Genomic DNA, 17,764 nt, shown 5'->3' with positions numbered 1-17,764 from the left:
TTATTGACTTGTCTTGTTTTTACAATGATTTGCTTTGACTGCAGCCTTTAAAGAAAAGACTATCTGTTCAGTAACTATCCATCAGACTGGGTCCATGTTACCAGCCAAATGGGTAATAATTAAAGTAAGTTTTGAATTACGTATATTTGGGTGTTTAGGTGACACTTTTGCAAAAAAAAATATATATAATTAGGTTTAAAAGAACTAAACATGTATGTATTTAAAAACAATAAGTGTGTTAGAATTACTACAGCAACAGGTTGTAGCTCACTGTACTGTTTTTGAGCACAACTTTGGCGCTTTTGCCTCATTTTTAAATCAGTGATCCCAGTAGCACAGTCTAAGCAGAGACCTCAGTGCTTGGCAAACAATCAATAGAATCAATATAATTATTAAAAAGAAACAAAATAAATGCCAACCATATAAAAAACATAAACTTAAAGAAAAAACTAAACTTGATTTTATGTCTTTAGGCTATTGTTAACAGCAAGCATGAGGTTAGTGCATATGTATTATTATTGGAAAGATTACTGCAAAGAAAAAAAAAGTTGAACCAGGAGGGGGCGATATTGCTCTTCTTACAATGAGTTACATGCAGGCTATTACTTACCGTGTCACTCACATTTATTTCACAAATTAGCTGAACCCACTTAATTCGATTTAATTGTATTTATGCAGAGCTGAATCACAACAACATTCTCCTCGAGGTGGTATAGATTGTAAGGTAGAAAGTCTACAATTAAAAAGAAAAAACCTCAATACAGTGGGAAGGAACAACTCACTTTTAACAGGAAGCACCCTCTGGCAGAACCACGGTCAGGGAGCAAACTATCAAACTACGAGGTCTTTAAAATAAGATGATTATTCAAGACCTCATGTGTGATGGGAAGGATTCTGAATTTGATGCTGGACCCACAAATCATAAAAGAGAAACACTAACTCACACACACCAGAAAGTGCCAAGAATTATAATTATATGTAATTTAGTTTTGCGTTCCTTTATAATGCTTTCAACTATACAAATAAGACACTTGGGGGCGCCTGAGCCTTGTAGACACAACAAATATTGAACAAACCTCATGCGCCCTGTTGTTGACAAAACGATAAAAATGAATGTGTCTTATTTAGGTCATTTCTGTAGTTACAGAAAATCATTTGAATTCATTTTTCCTTAAATTATTTTAACCCTTATTTGATGCTATTGAAATTGGTCTGTTGCCTCAGGGCAACAACGGCAATAAGGGTTCCACAGTGTCACAGTTTTCTGCATATAGTCGATTAATAAATGTTGAGAAAACAACTAATCGATTCAATTTTTTTATTTGAACAAGTATCAAATTGATTTTCACAGAAGCGTTCAATGGAACAAATACATAAATGGTAAGCTGACTGCTTTTTATATAGGGTTTTTGTATTTTGCTCGTGCATTAAAAAGCGCTTTATACAACATGCCTCATTCACCTATTCACCCAAACATTATTACAAGCACCTTTTCTACAATTAAGCTAAACATGCATAAAATGTTAGCAGTGGAGATTTGGCACCTGAAAGGACCCCCTTTGATCCACTCCTAGTTTGAGTCTATTTACATTTAAATACTGATACTTCAATTTTGCCTTGGTTTGAGCTCCATAAAGCAGGCAAACCAGAATTAATCACAGAAGGCAAAAACACTGAAACTACGTTTTAAGCTGCGAGCCAAACAAACCAAAGGTAACCGTGTTTTGAAAAGAGCTATGAAGAGAAACAGACAGACTACTGTAATTTCTCAATAAAATGTCGCTTATTATCGCTCACTCTCAAGAACAAAAACGTGAGTAATTTTCCAGTAGCTCACCATATTTGGGATCTTCTAACATCCACACTTCATGTTTAAACGGTGGTGCGGAGGCGGTGTACCGTCGCAGGCCGGATGTAGCATTCAGCGCGGTGTGCCTTTTTTTCAGTTGCTAAGCAACAGATTTGTCCCGCCCCTTTCGTTATGACGAGCCGGGCCAGTCCTTTGACTGGTGACGTTACAATGAAACCGACCTTATATATAGACCTGGCTGTTCAGTTGAAACGCATTCACACAGCGGGACAGCAGCGCTTTAAACGTTCAAACACGGAGTTTAACACAAAACAACATTTTAGACATAAAAAACAAAAAAGTGAAATGGCAAGCTCAAACTGTAACACAATGACAAATGATGAAACAGTTCAGACCAATCGGGATAATTCTACAGTACATGCTTTGGTATCCCTCTTGGATAACTTGTTAAGTAGTTTTTCGAAAAAGCAGTTGGACGCGCTTACCTCAGGCTATCCGGATTGCTTCACCGCTAAGCGGCTTGCAGGTTTTTTAAAGGACGTAATGGACCTGTGTGCACAGTCACTAGCAGTATCACCACTGAGGTCTTCCCAGAACTCCCCTGTACATGAAAACTGTTCTGTCCACACCACCACTGGCAAAACGGTTTTGTCACCTGTGAAATTTTTGGACGATTCTGCTGAGCAGGAGTTTGATACAGCACAGAATATAGATGCTAACAGCCAAGAAACAGCTAACACAGAAGAACGCTGTCAAAATGCTGACCAACACAGTGCTGCAAAAGCAGAAAACAATCCAATTCCAGATCCCCAGCAGCAGAAATCCTGTGTTGAACATGAAGCCAGCATCCCACCGTTAACAAACATAAGTCAAACGGAGTCATATAAAAAGATACAGAATCACAGATCTTCTGTAGACTGTGAGCCACCTGAAAACACCTTAGACTTTGAAAGATGGTTAGAGACATTAATTCAGGCTGTGCTTTCAAAGCTTGGTAAACTTTTAAAGTGCCCTCATTCTCACCAAAAACGTTTGTTGGATCTACTCTTGGACAAATTCAAGGGGATGGATTTGCATTTAGACCGAAAAGTGCAGAATTATTTTGACTGCATTGCTAATGCCATTTTCACTGATATTTGTGACCAATTATATAATTGGTCACTAATATCATTGGAAATGGGGAGGAGTGGGGAGGAGGATTCAATGAATTTAATGGGAGAACCAATATTTAATATCATAACTACTTCAGTATTCCAAGAACACCTGTTGGCAGTAACAATTATCGATAGACTGGAATCATATGAAAAGAAAGAAAGATGCAGACTTTCAGTGGAAATCTTTGTGGAAGGACTGATTTCCCAGGTTGCAAAAACATCAGACACAGTCTTCAGCATTGAAAATGCTGAAGCTATCTCCAACCGGCTTACCATGAAAATCTGGACTGAAATCAGGGCAGAATACAACAAAATCCCCCCAGAGAAGTTCAAGAAACTCAGCGAGAGGGTTTTCAAATCCCTCTGTAAAAGATGGAAGCATGTAGCGGTTATTGTGACATCCTGGCAATTAAACGTCCAAGATCTTGATGAAGATATTGTTAAAACTTTCAAAAGAAAGATATTCCCAGAACCAAGTTGGATATCTAAGTGCTTTTCATCGGTGCGTGCATTTTTTGGGAGGTTTAAGGGAGGAAACAAAGTTTCCCCTTTATAGTGACATCGTGATATCAACAGCAAGATATTTTCTAAAACTCACTGGACACTTTAAATTAGCTAGTTTTACATTTAGATCAGATCAAGTCATTTTTGAAATCCCCAGGAATGGTCGCGGCAGATGGCCACCCCACCCTGAGCCTGGTTCTGTCGAAGGTTTCTTCCTCTTAAAAGGGAGTTTTTCCTTCCCACTGTCGCCTCGTGCTTGCTCAGAGGGGTTTGTTCTTTTGGGGTTTTCTTTTTAATACTGTAAGTTGTTACCTTACAGTGTGAAGCACCTTGAAAACACCATTGTTTCCTTTGGTGCTATACAGATTGAAGTGACTTGCACTGACAACATAACTAAGCTGGGACTTTAATTTAACATCAATAAAATTATAAAAATATTACATCTTGATTTCTGCTTGTTTTCATTGTCTGTGACTTAATGAATACAAATGTGTAATTTAACAGATTTTTTCTTTATGTTAGTCTGACCGGTGATTCCACGTTGGCCTTAGGTGTTGGCGCGGATACGCTGCAGCCCCTGAGCCATTAATGGCCCAGCACACTACAGTAAAAACAAAACAACAGCCATCTCTCCAACTAGGAAAGGAAAATAATAAACTGCCTCCTTGGAGGCAACCTGACTCAAAACAGTTGCAGTCCAACTCAGACCGACTGCAATCACTCTCAGGCAGATTGATGAAGATCTGCAAATAACTGTTGTCTAATTTATAAACGCAGACAGATTGCCAACACGTCTGTTTACAATAGAGGACTGTACTTACATGGTTGCAAACTGGTTGTTGTCTTGCTTATATGAAAACATTGCTTTGGAGCAATGAAACTCAAACACATTCATTTTTAAAATGCCTCAAAATGAAATTTTGAAATATTTGGCTTTATGCTTTGAAAGTGCCGTTGTGAGTGGGAGTGTGAAATCCTTACTTGATGTGTTCCCTTTGCCTTTACTGTTTTCAGTTTTATTTGTCATATGCAAGTTAGCACAGGGTCAACATTGCAATGAAATGTGTTTGACGAGCAGCAGTCACTCAGCAGCATGGTACAGTAGAAATATAATAAAATATAATAAAATAAAAAATAGAAAAATAGTAAAGAGCAAAATATTAGAGAGACGTGGTAAAAGAGAAAAGATGACTAAATATATATGTATCTATAAATATAAATATATGTACACTAGTGATTAAATAAGAAAATCTTGAAAAGAAATATGACGGGAGGCCAAATGGGATGTTGCACAGGAATGAGCAGCAGAAAATTACAGTATTACTCAGACTTTTAATAGTCATATTGTCAGTTTTGGCCGACGGTCATGGGTCACTTCCACTAAAATAGCACGAGACTGGAGTAAAATGTACTTTATTAATGAGAACACATGGTGATACAGCAAAGAATCCAACCCTTCTGAAAAGCAAATGGCTTCCTGTTATACTCTACCTGATTCAGGTGAGCATCTGGAATAGACCAAGTCTGGGGGTCAGCAAACCAAAGGAAAACAAAACCCTCCCCATAAGAAAACCACTACAATATAACCAAGATATAACACATCATAGACATATGAAGATTTGGAACAAGTCCTATAAATAATTCCATAACATATAAACTTCAGTCTCTTCTATATACATTAAAACAGCGGTCCCCAACCTTTTTTGCGCCACGGACCGGTTTATGCCCGACAATATTTTCACGGACCGGCCTTTAAGGTGTCACAGATAAATACAACAAAATAAAACTAGTACCGGTACCGGAAAAAAAGAAGATTTATTCATAACACACGTGAAAGACCCAGGAAAACAGAGTTAACGATAAAAACGATAACAAAATAACGATAAAAAACGATAAAAACTCTGAAAACCATACATTTCACACCCGAGCCTCATCTCTCGACCAAACGACGGTCCGTGGCCCAGCGGTTGGGGACCGCTGCATTAAAACACCTTAACCACACAGTTAGGTTTCAGCCCTCGCTGACTCAGAACAAAGTAAGACAATCAGAGTTCGATTGGTTTTTACTTGTGCAGGGGAAGCCTGGTCAGATTCTCAGAGTTGCAAGCTCTACACCCAAACTCAGACAACTCCAACTCCAGCCTTTTATTGAATGAAAACAGTTACACAACTGCCCATTGTAAACCCCATATGTTGTGTGGTAAAAGCTAAGGCACTGTGTGTGTGTGTGTGTATGTGTGTCTGTATACGTGACTTCCTGGTTACAAACGTTTTAACCGCATCTCTAGTCATAAAAGGGCATCTCCCCTCAACCTCGTATATGGCTTAACCTCTTTAACAGTCCACCATTTACATGGTGAGCCCATACTGTAAAGGGCAGGAAGTGAACATTCCTTACCAAATAAGGAAACCAGAATCTTACATAGATTGTGCCTGCAGTTGAAAACTATAGCTAGTAACATCCCCAACATCCTACATGTGGGGGAGGAACAGAAAAATATCTGAACATACAGTTCAAGACAAGGTCCAAGCACAATAATGACAACTTTTAACAAAATCACTCCAACACACACTCCCCTAGCCTGGCACATTGGTTTGCTCCAGGAGCTCATAAGCAGGTGATTGAGCTGCTTTTACTCTTTATAAAGTGAGTACTGTTAACACTTCTCTTTTTACATATACAACTAATTTAGGTTACAGACAAATGATTAAATGTGAACAGCTCTAACACGGGTTCTTTTCCTGACACAGGTAGGATGGCCAGTCCCCCTGTCTCTTCACCTTTCACGAGTCACTTAAATAACAACCCAAAAAACCTAATAAAGATCACAATCAACCAGTGTGTGTTTTTCTTCATTATGGTTTTTAAATACAAATCAGTCAGTCAATTAATAAAAATACAAGTAAGGGTAATGGAACCCCTGGTCTCCATTACACACATAAATACCATAAAGACACTAAGTCGTAGAGCTCTGAACTCCTTGCTTTTATGATATTTACACTTCTTCTTGGCCTTCTCCTTCACTCTGAGTCACTCCAGGATAAACGCATCAGCTCAGACATTCAATAATTAAAATATGTGTAGGTGACCGTTTGGCAGAAGACGATGTCGAGGCGGTACTGCAGTGACACGTCCGTGGCTATTGTCGGGGAGGTGTCCTGCATCAGCAGGAAGTCCATAGACTTCTTGGCTTTGTTGCTCATCATGGCTCTGTAGTCCGTGGGCGTGGCCTGCAAAAAGTGTAAATAAACCATCAGAGACCAAACACAATTATGCCTTCCAACCACTAGTTTAGACAACATCTTGCAAAGAGTGTGTATTTCAGAGTGCAGTTGTTTTTAAATTTGACAGAAACAGAAAAAAAGATGGAACAGAAGGACAACAGGGAAAGCAGAAGCACCGACACACTGAAATCTTTTAGGGTCAAGCTCCAGAACTAGCCACAAATCCTGCTGGAAAGAACCTAAAAATACTTAAAAATACTTGCAGAGATCTAATGGAGCCGTTAACTCAAAAGCCTGGTGTCAGGCATGTTCTTTAATAAATAAGAAACGAGCTGATATGTTACAGACCCCAGTCTTTACGTAAAGAAAACGCTGACATTTAGAGCGGTCTCGCAGCAGATTTTAAAACAGTGACACTGATTTGTGGGGTTTTTGTGCACAGATTTGAACCTTTTTGTTTTATCCATGTCCTTGAACACAGCTTGTGACTTGGGCGCTTTCATATGTACCGATTCATTTAGGTTTGTGCACTGAGGCCAGATTTAGGTATTAAAAACGAGTCAGTCATAACACTTCTTACATTAGTTAAAAAGCTGAGCTTACACTAAACCAACATTTAAATTTCCCCTTGTGGGACTAATAAAGGTATATCATATCATATCATTACTACAGTATTGCTGCAACATTGTAAAGACAAAGATGACACACGGACCAGACATAAAACACTGAACACTTTTTAAAGAAGAGTCATTTAAGAATTCAACTGCTTGAACTATGTTATTTTAAAATTGACAGTAGAGCAGAAGTCACTGCATCATTTCATCATCAACACGAACCTGAAAAAAGCTGTCTGATATATAGATAAAATAATAACAAACAAACAAACATACAGATATCACTAAACAAAACACCTTATCTTGGTTTTCTAGGTGTTGCTGATGGTGACATAGGAAACTTCAGGATCCACCTAAACAATGAAGAGAAAAACATGCTGACTCCTCAGTAATATCCATCCACTTATCCTTTTCAGTGTCGCGGGGGGTGCTGGAGCCTATCCCAGCTGTCATAAGGCGAGAGGCGGGGTACACCCTGGACAGGTCGCCAGTCTGTCGCAGGGCCAACACACAGAGACAGACAACCATTCACGCTCACATTCACTCCTGCATTCACACCTATGGGCAATTTAGATTTTTCAATTCACCTATACCTTTAGACGTGCTTGTATGAATGGGTGAATGAGGCATGTTGTTTACAGTGCTTTGACTACTCTGGGAGAGTAGAAAATTGCTATATAAGAATCAGTCCATTTACCAATAAAAAAAACACTGCAAAACACACAAAACAAAATAGAAATAAGAAAAATGGTAACAGACATAGGAAAAAAAACGTAAATAGGAAAAACGAAAACAGAAATAGGAAAAAACAGATTTCCAAAAGCAAAGGGGAGTGTTTCTGGGGAGACAATAACCCGACGGACCAGTTGCAGGAACCCAAAACATGCTAGGTGTGTTTTATCATGACTCATATAATACTGATGATGAATTTTTAGGCTAATAGTTAGGCTAACACATATACCACTCATCTTTTCTTTCCTCACAAAACCGATAAATCCTCCACTTCTTTTAAGTGTCTCCCAGCGCAATTCTTAGCATATTTTGGTTCCTGCAACTGGTCCGTCAGGTTATTGTCTCCCCAGAAACACTTTGTGCTTTTGCAAATCTTTTTTTTTCCTATTTCCGCTGTCGTTTTTCCTCTTTTCGTTGTGTTTTGTGTGCTTTTGCAGCATTTTTCTTATTGCTGGTGTTGTCTTAAGTTGCAGTGGCCTCTCAGGGCCACCGTACAACACATGTTCTCCCCGTGTTTGCGTGGGTTCTCTCCGGGTACTCCGGCTTCCTCCCACCGTCCAAAGACATGCAGCTTGTGGGGATAGGTTAATTGGATAATCTAGATTGCCACTAGGTGTGAGTGTGAATGGTTGTCTGTGTCTCAATGTGTTAGCCCTGCGACAGACTGGCGACCTGTCCAGGGTGTACCCTGCCTCTCGCCCTATGACAGCTGGGATAGGCTCCAGCACCCCCCGCGACCCTGAAAAGGATAAGCGGAAGTGAATGGATGGATGGATGTTTCAAAACTCACAGGATTTTCACTCTTCTGCATTTTGTTTCCTGGAAAGACAAAAACAGTCAACTCTAACATTCATAGAACAACTTACAAATGTTGTATCTGTAAATGTTCTCACCTTTCATTCTTTTCCTTATGATGAGACACACAGCTCTTATCAGCAGTGCGACCAAACCAATAGCTCCATCGATGTACCACGAAACTAAAACTTTGATGGGGTTTTTTTTATCTTCACTAAACACTTTTTTGCTTTGTGTTTATTATTGTGCTACTGCAAGTATTTCATATATTAGTCAGTTGATTGTTACTGTAGGGCAGCTCTAGGACAATCCCTGATGTGATGTAGCTTGCTTTTATCCAGCAGATACGACATCTCATGAGGAGGTTCGAACCCTGTACCCTGACCTTCCCACTGACGCACAAAGTCTGCACATCCAGAAGCAGGCCCTTCTACGTGAACAACAGCACAACAGTTTCTATTTCTTTTAATATTAGAAGTCAGTTATTCATTAATGAATACAAATGGTGACTGAAGTTATTTAGACAGGACATTAAACAATAAACTTCCAATAAATTATGAACAATGTGTGACTGAATGTGTTCAGTGAAAGACTTTGAAAATATCGCAGCATAAAACCAGTGTAAAAGTATTCAGACTACTTTTGGGGGTATTTATTTGATGATGCAACCAGAAAATGTGCAGGTTGTGAGTTTAACATTTTCAACACTGGAGAAGAAGTACATGTACACAGACTAGCTAATGACAAACATTTTTTTTAAATTAACCTTTATTTAAACAGGTTGTTCATTTTTCTGAGCTTATCTGGTGTCTAGTTTTGGTGGCAGTAGCATAAGCAGAGAAGACCCAGACCTTACTCTCCCGAGCCAGCTCCTCCATTATTTGGGGGACACTGAGGCATTCTCTGCTGAGTGCTGTGATCTCCCCAACATGTCCTGGGTGTGTCCTGTCTGTCCTGGTGGGACATGCCTGGAACATCTCACCCAGGAGGCGCTCAAGAGGCACCCTTGTCAGATGCCTGAACCTCCTCAACTGGCTCGTTTAGATGTAGAGGAGTAGCAGTTAACTCATGCAAACCACATTTCTCCACGCCAGTCCTAATCAGCTTACTCAGTATCACTAGATCCAATGCTGCTCCTCCAGCAGAGCACACAAAAGTAGGAGAGACCGGAGATGCCATGGCTTAGTTAGGAGACTGTTTGCTTCAAGGCCACTAGAAGGTGCTGCCATAAAACTACAATAAATGAATTGACCTTTTGACCTGCTCACACTCTTTTATGCAAAACCCTGCTGATGTTACGCACACACACACACATAAAGAGATTCTAGGTCTGACCAACCGTCTCCGCCGTGGGCAAAAAGATGACAGTCAATAAAATTCTAAAATTTTATTTATAAACACAATGAATAATAGTTAAAAGTCCAGTGTCCCATTTAGGTACAAAGTAAAAACACACAGTCCAAGGCCAGAGCCAGCTATGCCACAAAGCCAGTTGCACTCCACACGTTGTTCACTTCAACAGGGGTAGCAATTGTCCTCTGAGACCCACCACCCTGTAAGTAGAAAGCCAGTGATCACTCCATCCTCTGCAACTCAGCTACTTTCAGGCTACAGCATATAATAGGCCCTAGCCTGCACAGAGCGACAAAATAAGACAATTCACTATATAATTCACAGCCCATCCATCCCAAACATATCAGATCATTAGCGGTTTTGTCACATTACATACCTGCACTGAGAGACAAAATAAGACTAATGACGCTAAATTTAATTACGGGTCATGGACAGCCTTCATAAATGCTCATATTACTCACCCACACTGAATTCCAGCACAGGTTCATCTGGGTCCTGACTATTTCCTGCAAAATAACACAAACGTCATCAGAACATTAAGTCAGAGAAACAACATTTGGAGCTTTTGTACATGATAAATTATACTGCAGTAGTAAAACAAAGTCAAGCAGCAGTACATTTATTAAAATCACCTTCAGCTGTAATATTTAAACTGATTTAGTGTCAATTTAGATTATGTTTAGATTAAAATGAAACTAGTACCCTTGTAATGTCTTTTTAAATTAGAGGTAAATATTTGTATATTTTTTTACATAATATAATTATATTTACTGGATTTTCTCTCTATTGTAGTTTAGTATTATAGTTATTACTTGTTTTTTATTGACTTGTCTTGTTTTTACAATGATTTGCTTTGACTGCAGCCTTTAAAGAAAAGACTATCTGTTCAGTAACTATCCATCAGACTGGGTCCATGTTACCAGCCAAATGGGTAATAATTAAAGTAAGTTTTGAATTACGTATATTTGGGTGTTTAGGTGACACTTTTGCAAAAAAAATTATATAATTAGGTTTAAAAAAACTAAACATGTATGTATTTAAAAACAATAAGTGTGTTAGAATTACTACAGCAACAGGTTGTAGCTCACTGTACTGTTTTTGAGCACAACTTTGGCGCTTTTGCCTCATTTTTAAATCAGTGATCCCAGTAGCACAGTCTAAGCAGAGACCTCAGTGCTTGGCAAACAATCAATAGAATCAATATAATTATTAAAAAGAAACAAAATAAATGCCAACCATATAAAAAACATAAACTTAAAGAAAAAACTAAACTTGATTTTATGTCTTTAGGCTATTGTTAACAGCAAGCATGAGGTTAGTGCATATGTATTATTATTGGAAAGATTACTGCAAAGAAAAAAAAAGTTGAACCAGGAGGGGGCGATATTGCTCTTCTTACAATGAGTTACATGCAGGCTATTACTTACCGTGTCACTCACATTTATTTCACAAATTAGCTGAACCCACTTAATTCGATTTAATTGTATTTATGCAGAGCTGAATCACAACAACATTCTCCTCGAGGTGGTATAGATTGTAAGGTAGAAAGTCTACAATTAAAAAGAAAAAACCTCAATACAGTGGGAAGGAACAACTCTCTTTTAACAGGAAGCACCCTCTGGCAGAACCACGGTCAGGGAGCAAACTATCAAACTACGAGGTCTTTAAAATAAGATGATTATTCAAGACCTCATGTGTGATGGGAAGGATTCTGAATTTGATGCTGGACCCACAAATCATAAAAGAGAAACACTAACTCACACACACCAGAAAGTGCCAAGAATTATAATTATATGTAATTTAGTTTTGCGTTCCTTTATAATGCTTTCAACTATACAAATAAGACACTTGGGGGCGCCTGAGCCTTGTAGACACAACAAATATTGAACAAACCTCATGCGCCCTGTTGTTGACAAAACGATAAAAATGAATGTGTACTTCTGTCTTATTTAGGTCATTTCTGTAGTTACGGAAAATCATTTGAATTCATTTTTCCTTAAATTATTTTAACCCTTATTTGATGCTATTGAAATTGGTCTGTTGCCTCAGGGCAACAACGGCAATAAGGGTTCCACAGTGTCACAGTTTTCTGCATATAGTCGATTAATAAATGTTGAGAAAACAACTAATCGATTCAATTTTTTTATTTGAACAAGTATCAAATTGATTTTCACAGAAGCGTTCAATGGAACAAATACATAAATGGTAAACTGACTGCTTTTTATATAGGGTTTTTGTATTTTGCTCGTGCATTAAAAAGCGCTTTATACAACATGCCTCATTCACCTATTCACCCAAACATTATTACAAGCACCTTTTCTACAATTAAGCTAAACATGCATAAAATGTTAGCAGTGGAGATTTGGCACCTGAAAGGACCCCCTTTGATCCACTCCTAGTTTGAGTCTATTTACATTTAAATACTGATACTTCAATTTTGCCTTGGTTTGAGCTCCATAAAGCAGGCAAACCAGAATTAATCACAGAAGGCAAAAACACTGAAACTACGTTTTAAGCTGCGAGCCAAACAAACCAAAGGTAACCGTGTTTTGAAAAGAGCTATGAAGAGAAACAGACAGACTACTGTAATTTCTCAATAAAATGTCGCTTATTATCGCTCACTCTCAAGAACAAAAACGTGAGTAATTTTCCAGTAGCTCACCATATTTGGGATCTTCTAACATCCACACTTCATGTTTAAACGGTGGTGCGGAGGCGGTGTACCGTCGCAGGACGGATGTAGCATTCAGCGCGGTGTGCCTTTTTTTCAGTTGCTAAGCAACAGATTTGTCCCGCCCCTTTCGTTATGACGAGCCGGGCCAGTCCTTTGACTGGTGACGTTACAAAGAAACCGACCTTATATATAGACCTGGCTGTTCAGTTGAAACGCATTCACACAGCGGGACAGCAGCGCTTTAAACGTTCAAACACGGAGTTTAACACAAAACAACATTTTAGACATAAAAAACAAAAAAGTGAAATGGCAAGCTCAAACTGTAACACAATGACAAATGATGAAACAGTTCAGACCAATCGGGATAATTCTACAGTACATGCTTTGGTATCCCTCTTGGATAACTTGTTAAGTAGTTTTTCGAAAAAGCAGTTGGACGCGCTTACCTCAGGCTATCCGGATTGCTTCACCGCTAAGCGGCTTGCAGGTTTTTTAAAGGACGTAATGGACCTGTGTGCACAGTCACTAGCAGTATCACCACTGAGGTCTTCCCAGAACTCCCCTGTACATGAAAACTGTTCTGTCCACACCACCACTGGCAAAACGGTTTTGTCACCTGTGAAATTTTTGGACGATTCTGCTGAGCAGGAGTTTGATACAGCACAGAATATAGATGCTAACAGCCAAGAAACAGCTAACACAGAAGAACGCTGTCAAAATGCTGACCAACACAGTGCTGCAAAAGCAGAAAACAATCCAATTCCAGATCCCCAGCAGCAGAAATCCTGTGTTGAACATGAAGCCAGCATCCCACCGTTAACAAACATAAGTCAAACGGAGTCATATAAAAAGATACAGAATCACAGATCTTCTGTAGACTGTGAGCCACCTGAAAACACCTTAGACTTTGAAAGATGGTTAGAGACATTAATTCAGGCTGTGCTTTCAAAGCTTGGTAAACTTTTAAAGTGCCCTCATTCTCACCAAAAACGTTTGTTGGATCTACTCTTGGACAAATTCAAGGGGATGGATTTGCATTTAGACCGAAAAGTGCAGAATTATTTTGACTGCATTGCTAATGCCATTTTCACTGATATTTGTGACCAATTATATAATTGGTCACTAATATCATTGGAAATGGGGAGGAGTGGGGAGGAGGATTCAATGAATTTAATGGGAGAACCAATATTTAATATCATAACTACTTCAGTATTCCAAGAACACCTGTTGGCAGTAACAATTATCGATAGACTGGAATCATATGAAAAGAAAGAAAGATGCAGACTTTCAGTGGAAATCTTTGTGGAAGGACTGATTTCCCAGGTTGCAAAAACATCAGACACAGTCTTCAGCATTGAAAATGCTGAAGCTATCTCCAACCGGCTTACCATGAAAATCTGGACTGAAATCAGGGCAGAATACAACAAAATCCCCCCAGAGAAGTTCAAGAAACTCAGCGAGAGGGTTTTCAAATCCCTCTGTAAAAGATGGAAGCATGTAGCGGTTATTGTGACATCCTGGCAATTAAACGTCCAAGATCTTGATGAAGATATTGTTAAAACTTTCAAAAGAAAGATATTCCCAGAACCAAGTTGGATATCTAAGTGCTTTTCATCGGTGCGTGCATTTTTTGGGAGGTTTAAGGGAGGAAACAAAGTTTCCCCTTTATAGTGACATCGTGATATCAACAGCAAGATATTTTCTAAAACTCACTGGACACTTTAAATTAGCTAGTTTTACATTTAGATCAGATCAAGTCATTTTTGAAATCCCCAGGAATGGTCGCGGCAGATGGCCACCCCACCCTGAGCCTGGTTCTGTCGAAGGTTTCTTCCTCTTAAAAGGGAGTTTTTCCTTCCCACTGTCGCCTCGTGCTTGCTCAGAGGGGTTTGTTCTTTTGGGGTTTTCTTTTTAATACTGTAAGTTGTTACCTTACAGTGTGAAGCACCTTGAAAACACCATTGTTTCCTTTGGTGCTATACAGATTGAAGTGACTTGCACTGACAACATAACTAAGCTGGGACTTTAATTTAACATCAATAAAATTATAAAAATATTACATCTTGATTTCTGCTTGTTTTCATTGTCTGTGACTTAATGAATACAAATGTGTAATTTAACAGATTTTTTCTTTATGTTAGTCTGACCGGTGATTCCACGTTGGCCTTAGGTGTTGGCGCGGATACGCTGCAGCCCCTGAGCCATTAATGGCCCAGCACACTACAGTAAAAACAAAACAACAGCCATCTCTCCAACTAGGAAAGGAAAATAATAAACTGCCTCCTTGGAGGCAACCTGACTCAAAACAGTTGCAGTCCAACTCAGACCGACTGCAATCACTCTCAGGCAGATTGATGAAGATCTGCAAATAACTGTTGTCTAATTTATAAACGCAGACAGATTGCCAACACGTCTGTTTACAATAGAGGACTGTACTTACATGGTTGCAAACTGGTTGTTGTCTTGCTTATATGAAAACATTGCTTTGGAGCAATGAAACTCAAACACATTCATTTTTAAAATGCCTCAAAATGAAATTTTGAAATATTTGGCTTTATGCTTTGAAAGTGCCGTTGTGAGTGGGAGTGTGAAATCCTTACTTGATGTGTTCCCTTTGCCTTTACTGTTTTCAGTTTTATTTGTCATATGCAAGTTAGCACAGGGTCAACATTGCAATGAAATGTGTTTGACGAGCAGCAGTCACTCAGCAGCATGGTACAGTAGAAATATAATAAAATATAATAAAATAAAAAATAGAAAAATAGTAAAGAGCAAAATATTAGAGAGACGTGGTAAAAGAGAAAAGATGACTAAATATATATGTATCTATAAATATAAATATATGTACACTAGTGATTAAATAAGAAAATCTTGAAAAGAAATATGACGGGAGGCCAAATGGGATGTTGCACAGGAATGAGCAGCAGAAAATTACAGTATTACTCAGACTTTTAATAGTCATATTGTCAGTTTTGGCCGACGGTCATGGGTCACTTCCACTAAAATAGCACGAGACTGGAGTAAAATGTACTTTATTAATGAGAACACATGGTGATACAGCAAAGAATCCAACCCTTCTGAAAAGCAAATGGCTTCCTGTTATACTCTACCTGATTCAGGTGAGCATCTGGAATAGACCAAGTCTGGGGGTCAGCAAACCAAAGGAAAACAAAACCCTCCCCATAAGAAAACCACTACAATATAACCAAGATATAACACATCATAGACATATGAAGATTTGGAACAAGTCCTATAAATAATTCCATAACATATAAACTTCAGTCTCTTCTATATACATTAAAACAGCGGTCCCCAACCTTTTTTGCGCCACGGACCGGTTTATGCCCGACAATATTTTCACGGACCGGCCTTTAAGGTGTCACAGATAAATACAACAAAATAAAACTAGTACCGGTACCGGAAAAAAAGAAGATTTATTCATAACACATGTGAAAGACCCAGGAAAACAGAGTTAACGATAAAAACGATAACAAAATAACGATAAAAAACGATAAAAACTCTGAAAACCATACATTTCACACCCGAGCCTCATCTCTCGACCAAACGACGGTCCGTGGCCCAGCGGTTGGGGACCGCTGCATTAAAACACCTTAACCACACAGTTAGGTTTCAGCCCTCGCTGACTCAGAACAAAGTAAGACAATCAGAGTTCGATTGGTTTTTACTTGTGCAGGGGAAGCCTGGTCAGATTCTCAGAGTTGCAAGCTCTACACCCAAACTCAGACAACTCCAACTCCAGCCTTTTATTGAATGAAAACAGTTACACAACTGCCCATTGTAAACCCCATATGTTGTGTGGTAAAAGCTAAGGCACTGTGTGTGTGTGTGTGTATGTGTGTCTGTATACGTGACTTCCTGGTTACAAACGTTTTAACCGCATCTCTAGTCATAAAAGGGCATCTCCCCTCAACCTCGTATATGGCTTAACCTCTTTAACAGTCCACCATTTACATGGTGAGCCCATACTGTAAAGGGCAGGAAGTGAACATTCCTTACCAAATAAGGAAACCAGAATCTTACATAGATTGTGCCTGCAGTTGAAAACTATAGCTAGTAACATCCCCAACATCCTACATGTGGGGGAGGAACAGAAAAATATCTGAACATACAGTTCAAGACAAGGTCCAAGCACAATAATGACAACTTTTAACAAAATCACTCCAACACACACTCCCCTAGCCTGGCACATTGGTTTGCTCCAGGAGCTCATAAGCAGGTGATTGAGCTGCTTTTACTCTTTATAAAGTGAGTACTGTTAACACTTCTCTTTTTACATATACAACTAATTTAGGTTACAGACAAATGATTAAATGTGAACAGCTCTAACACGGGTTCTTTTCCTGACACAGGTAGGATGGCCAGTCCCCCTGTCTCTTCACCTTTCACGAGTCACTTAAATAACAACCCAAAAAACCTAATAAAGATCACAATCAACCAGTGTGTGTTTTTCTTCATTATGGTTTTTAAATACAAATCAGTCAGTCAATTAATAAAAATACAAGTAAGGGTAATGGAACCCCTGGTCTCCATTACACACATAAATACCATAAAGACACTAAGTCGTAGAGCTCTGAACTCCTTGCTTTTATGATATTTACACTTCTTCTTGGCCTTCTCCTTCACTCTGAGTCACTCCAGGATAAACGCATCAGCTCAGACATTCAATAATTAAAATATGTGTAGGTGACCGTTTGGCAGAAGACGATGTCGAGGCGGTACTGCAGTGACACGTCCGTGGCTATTGTCGGGGAGGTGTCCTGCATCAGCAGGAAGTCCATAGACTTCTTGGCTTTGTTGCTCATCATGGCTCTGTAGTCCGTGGGCGTGGCCTGCAAAAAGTGTAAATAAACCATCAGAGACCAAACACAATTATGCCTTCCAA

General features: G+C 39.0%; 1 long non-coding RNA gene across 12 annotated transcripts in view; it reads right to left on the bottom strand.

Moving 5' to 3' along the window:
• The window catches only part of LOC146689189 (uncharacterized), a 44,066-nt gene that overhangs the window by 21,855 nt on the left and 4,447 nt on the right, over window positions 1–17,764 (bottom strand). For 9 of the 12 annotated variants that reach the window (XR_014916114.1, XR_014916108.1, XR_014916115.1 and 6 more), the window contains 3 exons: window positions 12,850–17,711; window positions 7,605–10,693; window positions 1,838–6,699 (listed from right to left, as the gene is read on the bottom strand). This is a non-coding gene — a long non-coding RNA (uncharacterized LOC146689189). The remainder of the gene's footprint in view (window positions 1–1,837; window positions 6,700–7,604; window positions 10,694–12,849; window positions 17,712–17,764) is intronic. The other 3 variants (XR_014916113.1, XR_014916111.1, XR_014916118.1) reach the window with 3 other exon arrangements.

Source organism: Copadichromis virginalis, linkage group LG17 (genome assembly GCF_057382275.1).
Source record: "Copadichromis virginalis isolate Kocher_CV1m ecotype Utaka linkage group LG17, C_Virginalis_male_GT1.1, whole genome shotgun sequence".
Taxonomy (NCBI): Eukaryota; Metazoa; Chordata; class Actinopteri; order Cichliformes; family Cichlidae; genus Copadichromis; species Copadichromis virginalis.
This window is presented reverse-complemented; position numbering and strand designations above follow the sequence as displayed.